General features: G+C 38.6%; 1 pseudogene; it reads left to right on the top strand.

Annotated features, from left to right (window-relative positions):
• The first annotated feature begins 1,793 nt into the window (after nt 1-1,793).
• On the top strand, nt 1,794-2,401 carry LOC118711627 (annotated as a pseudogene).
• The last annotated feature ends 9,224 nt before the right edge of the window (nt 2,402-11,625 follow it).

Raw genomic sequence — 11,625 nt, 5'->3', positions numbered from 1 at the left:
AATTAGCATATCCCCTCCTTATTGGCTGTGGGCACCATCATCTTTGCAACACCTTGAGGGTCAATTAGCATATTCCCTCATTATTAGGTAGGATATTCTTTAGATGGTTGACAGGGGTCTAGAAAGAAAAGAAAGGTAAAATATTGAAAAGGAGTACAAGGAGATATGAGGTAGAAGTTTATGAATGGACATATGAGAGTGGACTTAGGGTGTGAATATTGTTTGTTGTATCATATGGTAATGTCCACAAAAAACATCCCTCATAGAAGAGGCAAGAATAAAAAATGACCCAGCCAGGGCTCTCATTGGACGCTCTAGTGATGCTGCAATGGACACCTGAATACAGTGGCCTTGATGGCAGAGGTGGAGGCTCTCTATGTGCCCAATAGCGTTTGCTCCTACTCGCTGATCTACTGGAAGCCAACATTGAAGGTCCCACCAACCAACGATAAAGACTGACGTTGATCCCCCATTTTGTTGCCATTCTTTGAGGAGACCCACTGGCTAGTTGGTGCTATGATGACTATGTTGTACCCCTTTCACTCTGGACAGGCCAGCCAATTGTTCCCCGAAGAATGGATAATATTCAGAGCTTGGGTTTGTCTTTCCTGTACGTAGGGCCTCAGCGAGCACAGCTATTTGAAGTTGGATAGCATGATGGAGCCACTGGCATGGGGCCCCACAGTGCAGTGCATCAGACCGAGGGAACAACTTCATAGCAGAGAAAGTATTTGCTTACCTGGGGCACATACCATCAGATGGCATGTCATCTTGTAAGAATTACTAAAGGCCAAGCCTACGCCATTGTCAGAGTGTATCTCTCCAGGGGGCTGCAGTGGTTACACCCTAAACCCCAGGAGGGGTTCAAGGGAAAGACTGAGAGAACTGCTGAGAACTTTCCCTAGTAATGTCAGCTGGGAGAGAGAAACAATAAGGCATGCCAGAAATCCCAACCTGTCCCATCTCCCCTCTCTTTCTCATAGAACAAAAAGCTTAATTTGCATGGGAAAGAGCAAAAACAATGGGCACTGTTTCTACAGGGAGAAAAGAAAAAAGAAAAAAGAAGAGCTGTACCTGGCAGCTGAGCTGCAATACTTGTTATTCCCCCTCCTCTCACTCCCCTTCCCCCCCCCCACCCCCCCTCCGAGAGAAGAGGGACACATTCCACAAGTTCGTAGAGGCTGCTAAGATGGAGGCTTACTCAGAACGTCAGAGAACGCCCTTGCCCTCTGCTTCCCACCTCCAAGGTGACAAACCCTGCGTGGAAACAACTGGAGTCCAGAAGGGGTTGCTGCAGGAGGCAGTTCCTCCCCCTGGGCCTGGCCTGGGGAAGCACTCTCTGGTAAACTGGCCCACACCCAAACTCGGAGAGTCACGGTAGAAATATGAAGCCTCTGGGACATGGAAGGTAACCATAGCAACACCAAACTTTAAACCCAGCCTGATATTTGACTAGATTAAGCCCCCAGTTCTGACCCCCCCCCTCCCCTGACCCTAAGGTTGTAGAAGCAAAAAAGCTATGCTCATCTGTAAGGTAAACTTGCTTCAGAATCTTACCTGTCTAACTTCTAACAACGCCGTGATAAGGCGTTTGAAAAGTGAAGAATAAATACAGTATGAAGTTGGAAAGTCATCTCCAGAACCAGCCTCAGATATAAGCCAATGCTGGAACTGACAGGGAATGTAAAATAGCTATTAAGCCTTCCTGCTTCTCTCGCCCGTTTCACGATACGAGGCAGAGCGTACCTACCTTCCTCCAGCTCCACCTGGATATCCTGGAAGCGGTCCGTGCGATGGAGGAGGACCGCGAGCTGGAGACAAACACGCCTGGAGTGAAGACCTCAGTGGCTGAAGCGAGAGGAAGACCGCTGCGGAAATGGTCCGGGCAGCTGGCACAGGTAGACGCGGTGGACGCCTGTTTTGCACGAGGAGGACCAGACCCTGGGAAATCCTCTTCCTTACGTGATCACGAGGAACCCGGAGGCCTGATTGCGTGGTTACACTACAACCCATCCTTCAGAGAGTAAAATTCACTTACGGATTCAGACTCGAGGTGCTCTTCCAGCTGCTGAGCCATTTCAGAGAGACCTGAATGAGCTCATGACTGTCTGCCAACATGTGCTGGACAAGTGTGAGGCCAGCATAAAGGAAGACAAGGACCAAAAAGCAAGCAGAAATGAATCCACATTCCAGTCCCTTGTGCACTATACAGGGATGATATTCTGGGATATTCTCTTCCTGATCTTGCAAAACCCAGAAATAGAAGTTTATGATTACATAAACTTCCAGAATCACACCTTTCTGCCCTTCAGAAAGGTGTGATTCTAGCTAGTAACTCATTACAGCTGTGGGAATCCCTGCAAAAACCTTTTGTATTTTCCTAAGAAAGTCCCTCTTTAAACTAATAAATAAGTAAGTAAGTAAATAAATAAAATAACTATTAATAATGTAAAACCTCTATATAACGGACTAATTCAGGCGAGGGAGTGTCTGTTAAAACCAAAAGTCTGTTCTAAAGTAGGTTTTCTGAATGCATGTGTTAAAAAATTGGCAAATTAGGGAGTGTATCTGTTTTTACTTATGTAGACACAATTGTGAAATTAAAATTAAGTAAGCATGAAAAGTTTAATTTCACAGAAGACCTTTCTATATGTGTTACTGTTACTTTAATTATACTGAATGGGTGCATCCATCAGTCACTGTGGGTAAACAAATGCCCACGGCTGGGGTGTGGCTCAGCGCCTTGAGAGCACGGGAGTTAAAGCTGCTGCAGAAAGTCATGCCAACAGACCCAATTACGCAGAGTGATGTGGATTTACACTATGCTTGTAGATATGTCATGTTTTTTTTATGTTGGCAAAATTACTATAGTTTCCCCCCCCAACATATGGCCTATTCGCTAAAATCTGTTAAAAAATAAGAGTGAATTAATAACAAAACATTACTTGTTAATTTAATTATAATCAAATCTTGGTTAAAAGCATTTAAAAATTCACAGTGCGTTAATTTTCATTTATGATATATGGATCAGAAATTTTGTTCATTAAATCTGAAGTCCAATAAGTTGAGATCCACAAAAGTGAGGCTTTACTGTAATATGTTAAAGGCTCTAACAGAAACGTTAGACAACATGCAAGAACAGATGGGTAATTTTAGCATAGAGCAGGAAACTTTAGGAAAGAATAAAACCATATCGAAATACTAGAAATAAAAAAAAAACACACAGTAACAGCAGTGATGACATTTCTATATACTTAATTTTCAGAGCTCTGAAACAAAACATAGTTGTTATTTAGCTCCTTTTTTTATACTTCTACAAGAACTCAGACTGATTTGACCTATTAAGTGTTTTAAACTTACCAGTATTTCTTGGGAATTTTTTTGAGAAATAAAATGAATAAAAACAAGCAAATCCAATAGAAAGCTATTTTACTGACTCAACTATGTTTAAGTATGTTTTTGTATGTCACTGTATCTGTAAACCGATTTTTATCAAATTTAATAAAAACAGCTTGCATTCTGCATAAAGTCATTCATTTTCGAGGGACTGATTCAGGTGTAAAGATAGAAAAGGGCTTTGTGTCTGAAAGAATGCTACTTATTTTAGAAATTTCTGCATATCAGACAAGCATGCAATCTTTCAGGCAGCAACAATTTTTTATTTCAACTTAGACTAAACTTCCCAGGGAATTCCATTAAACTGAATTGTTCTGGGGAAACACAACACTGTGTATGATGTAAAACAGCCCCTGGCAATTTACTAAATTGCTTTTTCATTAAGCTGTATTTTTAAAAGTAAAAATGATCAGTTCAAGCATTTCTCCGTGGCATAATGCACCTAAGACAAGATCAAGAAAATCCTGACTGACAATCCATTTAGTGTTATGTGGAACAGCGCTATTAAAAAAATAATAATAACCATCCAAATTCTACCCACATGTACTGCTGTTAATAGTACTATTTATTATTTGTTGAGTGCTGACAGTGAGCAGACACAGCCCCTGCCCTAGGGGCTTATAACAGAACCTAGACAGCCAAGGAAGGAAATCTGAATAAAGTACTCCAGTAGGTGTGAGGCTTTGGAGCTTATGTCCGTCTATAAATTTCCCTTCCTTTCCTCTTCATTTGTCTTGTGAAACACTGTATATGAAGTAAGTATATTACTGCAGTATTTTTTTTCGGATTTCTTGTAGTTTACATTAAACAAGTCACGTGCTACTACTAGTAATTTGTAATATGTAAATAATATATGCCATGTAAGTGGAGGATATTTAACATATTAAGTAACATTATAATGGAGAATGCTGTAAGTCCATGAAAGCTTTTCACAGAAAGAATTTGAGATGATATCCATAAATATTTGTAATCAAGTAAAAACATTTTAATCACTAAACTGATCCTTTTTCTCATTTTCAGAGAAAGGGGCTATTTTAGTTGCCTAACAAAAAGAATGAAAGAAGGAAGACCTGTTGATTACCCACTATTTATTCACAGCTATTTGAAGGTCATTGTTTTTCCTAACAGTTTTCTGTATTGTGGTTTAATTTTTATTAATGAATTTTGTTCTAAAACAAGGTTTTCTTAAGAAATTAAAAAAAAGCTTTTGAAGTAATCTCTAATATATATATATATATATATATATATATATATATATATGTAAGCAAATATTTTAGTTAAGCATATAAATACAGTATAGAATTACACATTGAATGTTTAGAAATCATGAGTTAATGTGATGTAAATGTACTGTTTAGATCAACAGAAACACATTGTTGCCTTCGTAGAAGAGAACAACACTCTTTTCACTAAGCATTCTAAAACAAAAATCAACATCTAGCACATACATGTATGCTTCTGAGATGAAAAACCAGTTTATAATCTATCTTGAGTTTTTATAAGAGTTTATTTATCCTGAGATAACATTTGAAAGACTTTCCAGAAACAGGAAGACATAAGTTTCTGGTTCTAATTTAAATAGTCATATGATATGTGACCTTAATGTAGTAAGAGGTATTCCAGCCAGGGTAGTTTCTCCTATGGATCAAGTGTATTTTTGTTAAATTGTAAAAATTTAAAACAAATGTCTCCCAAGCTGGAAAAAAAAAACACACACAAAAACCTCAAGGGCATCATCAGTCATAGGTTTAAAACACATGCCCAAATAATTAACAGCTAAATCATAGTAGAAAAAAATAAGAGCTTTTCCTGAACAATTTGTGGCATTATTTAAAGTCTTCTCTTAGAAGGCAATTGTTCTAGAATGACTGATTTTCTCTGTGTACTTTTGCTCAATAAACATTAATGAGTCAATTATGTAAAAAGTAGAAATAAAGCAATACAGAGGAGCATTGAACACTCTGAATGGCAATGTTTTTTCTTTAAAAACTCTTTAGTAGATTTTTCAGAAGTTACAGGGAACTAAGTGACACAATAGAAAACATTCTGAAAAGTTTTTCTCTGTGTACCTCTCTCTATTACACCTAACATACATTCACATTCCTTTGATATATTTCAATAGTTCATTGTATACTTGGCCATCTCTTTCTATATATTCATACAAATGTATACAGCCACTGTATATCAGAGGAAATACTATTCCTGTACATTCCGACTTACATTTAAAAAATTATAAAATATAGAATATACTTTTTTTTTTGCATATCAGTAGAAAAAGGTCAATGCTTTTTTTAAAAAAAGTTTTTTTTTAAATATATTTTATTGATTTTTTTACAGAGAGGAAGGGAGAGAGATAGAGAGCTAGAAACCTCGATGAGAGAGAAACATCAACCAGCTGCCTCTTGCACACCCCCTACTGGGGATGTGCCTGCAACCAATGTACATGCCCTTGACGGGAATCGAACCTGAGACCTTTCAGTCCGCAGACTGATGCTCTACCGCTGAGCCAAACCGGCTTCGGCAAGGTCAATGCTTTTGAAAAGTAATTGAGAATATTCCACAGTAAGGTGTGCTCTAAGTTATTCAGTCATTTGCTTAATGACGGACATTGAGGCTTTCCTGCACTTTAAGTGCCACTAGAAATAGTGGTGCCATAAACATCATTGGACAATAACAGCTTAAGGTGCCCTGGCTTCTCTCTCTTTGAGATAGATCTCTTCAAGTGGGATTGACGGATCCATAGCATGTGTTGTTTCCATGTTGCTGAAGATGTCCCGTTTCATTTCCAAAGAGGGCTTAGCACACTCAGGAACAAAGTTAAAACTGTTTCTCCCTCTCACACTTACCCTGCAATGACTCTTAACACTCTTTATTTTAAGGGGTTTAAAAAAAGTCAAAACAGAATCTTTTTTGTAATCATCTGCATTGTTCTCCCTAGTGGTGAAGTTGAGCATATTTTTCATATTGCTTCTCATTTGAATTTCCTCTTCTCTCAATGACTTATTCTATCATTATCCATTTTTCTTTTTGACTGCTGATCTTCTTTTACCATTAATTTATGAGCACCCTTTTTATATTAAGGATATTAACCTTTTGTCATGTGTGTGTGTGTGTGTGTGTGTGTGTATGTATGTGTGTGTGTTTACCTTTTAGATATATATTTTATAATACAAACAATTTTAAATAGATGAAGTCAAATCTCTTTTTCTTTATGACTATTATTTCAAAAGGCATTCTTAACCAAAGATTATTCAAATATTTTCCTATAATGTAATGATATTTTTGCTGCTAGCATGTTAGTGGTAGTAGAGGCCCAGTTAATTTTAGCAAGGGAAGTAGCCACCAATGCTTTTTTGTTACCCTCTCATTGACCAATGATGAGTGTGAGGCTGGCTGATGTTGGCAGAGAGGGCTGGTTTGTATAATCCAGGCATGACCCCTCTCTCACAGAGGGGGCTTTGGAGGAGTAATCACATGGGACACAAATGTCTTCTCCTCTGGAAGGTTCCTGAACTTCAACTTCAAGAAGTCTATCCACATAGTCCTTAGACAGGCTTCTTTTTCACCCGTCCTTTCATCCGACTTTTAGGTTCTCACCTCCCTGGCAAACTGTCAGCCACCTTCCATTAATCAGAAGAGAAACTTACTGCATGCCACGCCTCTATCCCGGGCCAGACAGGAACGCTGCGCTGCTCGCGGTGTGGCATGCTGTTCTTCAGGCCCGCTCCTTTGCAGCTGTCCACTGGTGGCTGGTGCCAGCAAATTGCCCAGAGAAACGAGTGACCAGGGCTGAATCTATTCCCCTGTCATCGTCAGCTGCTCTCAGAAAACTTCCCATGAAACAACAGATAAGGTTTGTGGGAGGAACTTCAGTGAAATTGGAGTAAGCATGCTCATCTTTTGAGAGAACTGTTTAAGGGGGCTTTCAGGTACTGCATAGATGCTATCCTGTGGATGCGGGTTCTATTCTATGAGAATGTTTCTGGACAAGTTTAGGTAGAATCCTTTCTCTCTCTTATCCTCTCTTGTTCCTTCCTTCCATCCTATCTTTTTCCTTTCCTCCATCTATTAGTAAATATTTAAGAGACCATGATCACATGCCATGTATCAGTCCAGAATCTAGGGAGAGAGTGATGGACAGGCTAGGCCAGTGCCTTCCTTTCGCAGAGGTAACATGCTGATAGAGTAGAATAGCGCTTGGTTTATGATGGGCAGCTCAGCGTACGTGGCCACCTCCTATTTCACAGTCAGGTATTCAGTCTCAGTCGTGGCCTAGTTGACAGGCAAGAGCTTTTGTAAAGAAGCGAGTTATTTGCAGAAGAGGGCCTGGCAATGCTCCAGAAATTTTCAAGTCTCCATTTTGCTTTTCTAATCACTACTGCTCCCCACAGGGATGGGATAGTACACACCTGCCCGATGCCCCTCTTAATCCCCTGGTCAATAGGGCAGAGCTATTTGCACCCCAACAAGGCCAAATGGGGACACTTTGGTTGCTCCGAAGCATGCTCAACATATGTCATCCTTTAGATCAGCTGGTAAGTATGTTGGAAAGGCTAACTCACATGAGGTGTGTTTTCTCCTAAACTCAAAGAACCAAGAAAATGTTTTTCGTATTAGTAGGGGTACACGGTACAGCAAACTATTTCTTGACTTTGAGAGAGAGAAATCCTAACTTGCCCCCAAATCACTGGACTACTAGAAACTTTACTAAGTTGGTAGATCCTTAATCTCTCACTCTTTAATATATGTTATATATATATATGCTTTTCCTCAGGACTGGCTACATCATGCCCTCTGTTCTATTAACATCATTATTAATTCATGTGGACAAGCATTATATCCTTGAGGAATCAGAAACTTTAATATACCTGTGGGATAAATTATGGAAAACATCAGAGAGTAGATATTATCCAGGAGGAAGCTATTTTTTTAAAATCTTTTTTTAGGTAAAAACAAATTGTTTCCATTGATTTACATTTATAGGAATAAAGGAAAAACTTTTTTACCAAACAGCTGTTTATTAATTTTCAGAGGCTGTATTTATTTGTCCAAGCAAAAAATTATATCTAGAATAGCAGCTAAAATAGGTTAAATATACAACACTCTTTTCTTATTTTCCCAGGCTCATCTGTTATCTGCAGGTAAGTGATTTAAATAGGAATGTAAAAAAGTCACCTCCTTGGCATATTCCAAGTTTTTGTTAGAGGCACCAATTTCTGTAGTTTCATAGTAATTAAGAATTCCTTTGATATATAATTTTGGTTCAGAAGGGGAGCTGTAGTGGTTTCCATTTGTTATCTTATTGCAGTAGACATTGCCGTATGTGTCAGGAAATCCATGTGGGAGATCAGCCGATTCTCAGTATTTCTATTTCTGCCCCAAGAAGAAAGGAGCCTGTGTCCTAAAGTGTAAGGAACATATATCTCAACTTATGACATAAGTGAGAAATATACTTCTATCGCATTGTATCTTTTATATGTTTCTGAGTATATTTGTTCCCATAGTCTTTTAAACACAGTGTGGACACAGGATTTCACTACATCGCTCATGAGCATCCTCAACTCAAAATTCACTTGTGACTTTCGGAAACCCCATTCTGACATGCGCATTGCAATGGATGGTTGGGTGCTCAACTCCATTTCTCAGAGTTAGTGGCCAACAGTAAGACTCAAAAGACCTGGGAAAATTCTATTCCCCAAAGCCAAGCAATCTTAGTAAATACTCATAGTTACAGGTCCTTTTCTGGCAGGAAAGAAGACTGGCTTAGAGCCGATGTTATCAGGTCTTCTGGGCGGGTGGGGGGGGGGGGGTGAGGGGAGGGGGGGGGGCGTGTCCAGGCTTTTCTTCCTTCAAGGGACTGGGGACTGTGTACTGAGCCAGGTCAAGGAATTTGAGAAGTAGCATCTGGGGGATAGTTTATGGCAGTGGTCGGCAAGCTCAATAGTCAACAGAACCAAATATCAACAGTACAACGATTGAAATTTCTTTGGAGAGCTGAAAACCGACTTCTGCGCATGGGCCACGAAGTTCCAATCGTACTGTACGTGCGTGCCCGCACATGGTATTTTGTGGAAGAGCCACACTCAAGGGGCCAAAGAGCGGTATGTGGCTTGTGAGCCTCAGTTTGTCGACCACTGGTTTATGATAACTCTTCCTTAGCTGGGGAATCCTGGGTACAATTACTCTATATCTATCTATCTATCTATCTATCTATTTATTTTTTTAAATTAAATTATTATCTGTGTACATATACCAAGTGAAGCATCTGGGAACATTGCATATTCATCTCAAGTTTTTCCTTAAATAGGTTTATTGAGATGCAATTTACATACAAGAGATGCAATTTACATACAAAAATTGGCATCTTTGTTAGGTATACAATTTAAATGAGTTACAGTTGGGTAACCAGTATCATAATCATGATATAGAACATTTTCATCACCTAAGAAGGCTCTGTCATACCCCTTTGCCTTCTGTGCCCACAGGCCAGCTCCTGGCACTGATCTTTCCATCACTTTGTTTTTGCCTTTTCTAGATTTTTATATAAATAGAAGCATTATTTACTTAGAATAATTCTTTTGAGGTTCATCCCTATTGTTGCATATATCAGTAGTTTGTTTCCTTGTATTGTTGAGTGAAATTATACTACAAAGATATAGTGAAATTTGTTTATCCATTCACCAGTTGATGGACATTTGAGATGTTTCCAGTTTGGGGCTATTACTGATAAAGCTGATGTGAAAATTCCAGCAGTACTTGGAATATACATGTTTCTATTTCTCTTGGTAAAAATGTATAGAACATTGGTTGCTGGGTTGTATGATTAAGAAATATAAGAAGCTGTCATCCCCTCCCCACAAAGTTGCTATCTTTTGCATTCACATTGGCAATGTCTGAGAGTTCCAGTTGTTCCACATCCTAGCAAACATTTGGTATTGTAGATATTTTAAACTTTCTCCATTCCTTTAAAATATGTTTTTATTGATTTTAGAAAGACAAAAAGGGAGAGGGATAGAGAAGTAGAAACATCAATGAGAGAGAAACATCCATCGGCTGCCTCCTGCATGCCCCCAACTGGAGATTGAGCCCATAACCCAGGCATGTGTCCTGACCCAGAATGTAACTGGGGACCTCTTGATTCATGGGTCAACATTCAACCACTGAGCCACACTAGCCAGGCAAAATTTTCTTCATTTTAATGGTGTGTGACATTATCTACCTGTGTTTTTAATTTGCAGTTAATGTTTATTTAGCTACTAATGATGTTGGCTATTCATATATAAAAATATAAAACTTTATCTTATCTCACCTCATTACCAGAATTAGGCCAAAATGGATCAGAGACCTAAATGGGAGACAAAAACTCTTAAAACTTCTAGAAAAGCAAAAAGTTCTTAGATACCAAAGGACAAACCATACAGGACAAATTAATAAATTAGATTTCAAATTAATAAATTAGAAAAAATTAAAAATGTTTGCTCTTTAAAGGACATTGTATAATAAACAAAAAGGCAAGCCACAGACTAGGAGATCTAGTTTACTATATATATATATATATATATACACACACACACACACACACACACACACACTAGAGGGCCGATGCACGAAATTTGTGCAAGAGTAGGCCTTCTTTCACCAGGCTGCCAGCACCGGCTTTCCTCTGGCACCTGGACCCGGGCTTCCCTTGCAGCCCTGGCTTCGTCCAGAAAGCCATCTGGAAGAACATCTGGTCTAATTAGCATATTACACACACACACACACACACTCTCTCTCTCTCTCTCTCTCTCTCTTCTGGTTTGTATATATTTTGATAAGAACTTTGCTGTTATTATCTTTGCTTCTCTACATAATTCAATGCATCTTTTCCCCTCTAATTTGTTATTAGCAATAGCTAACTAATACATACATATATTGGTACCTTGAAGTAAGTATTGTTGTAGCAAAAAATTAAATTGTGAGCGTGGTTTGGAGCTGGTCAGTGAGCATTGAGGAGAGTAATAGTGAAAGCCTAAAGTATTTGTAAAAGCTTATTTTAGGTTTTATTTGAAAAAAATTGTACTAAAAATTTACAGATATTGCCTATGAATCCTTCATCCAATTTTCACTAATGATAACCATAGTATGTTATCAAAACCAGAAAATTGACATTGGTACTGTATTATTAAATAAACCACAGACTTTACTTGGATTTTACAGTTGTAAAATGTGTGTGTGTAGTTCTGTGAA

This window comes from Pipistrellus kuhlii, unplaced genomic scaffold, assembly GCF_014108245.1.
Source record: "Pipistrellus kuhlii isolate mPipKuh1 unplaced genomic scaffold, mPipKuh1.p scaffold_m20_p_8, whole genome shotgun sequence".
Taxonomy (NCBI): domain Eukaryota; kingdom Metazoa; phylum Chordata; class Mammalia; order Chiroptera; family Vespertilionidae; genus Pipistrellus; species Pipistrellus kuhlii.
Note: the sequence above shows the minus strand (reverse complement) of the source record. Positions and strands in the feature narration are given on the sequence as shown.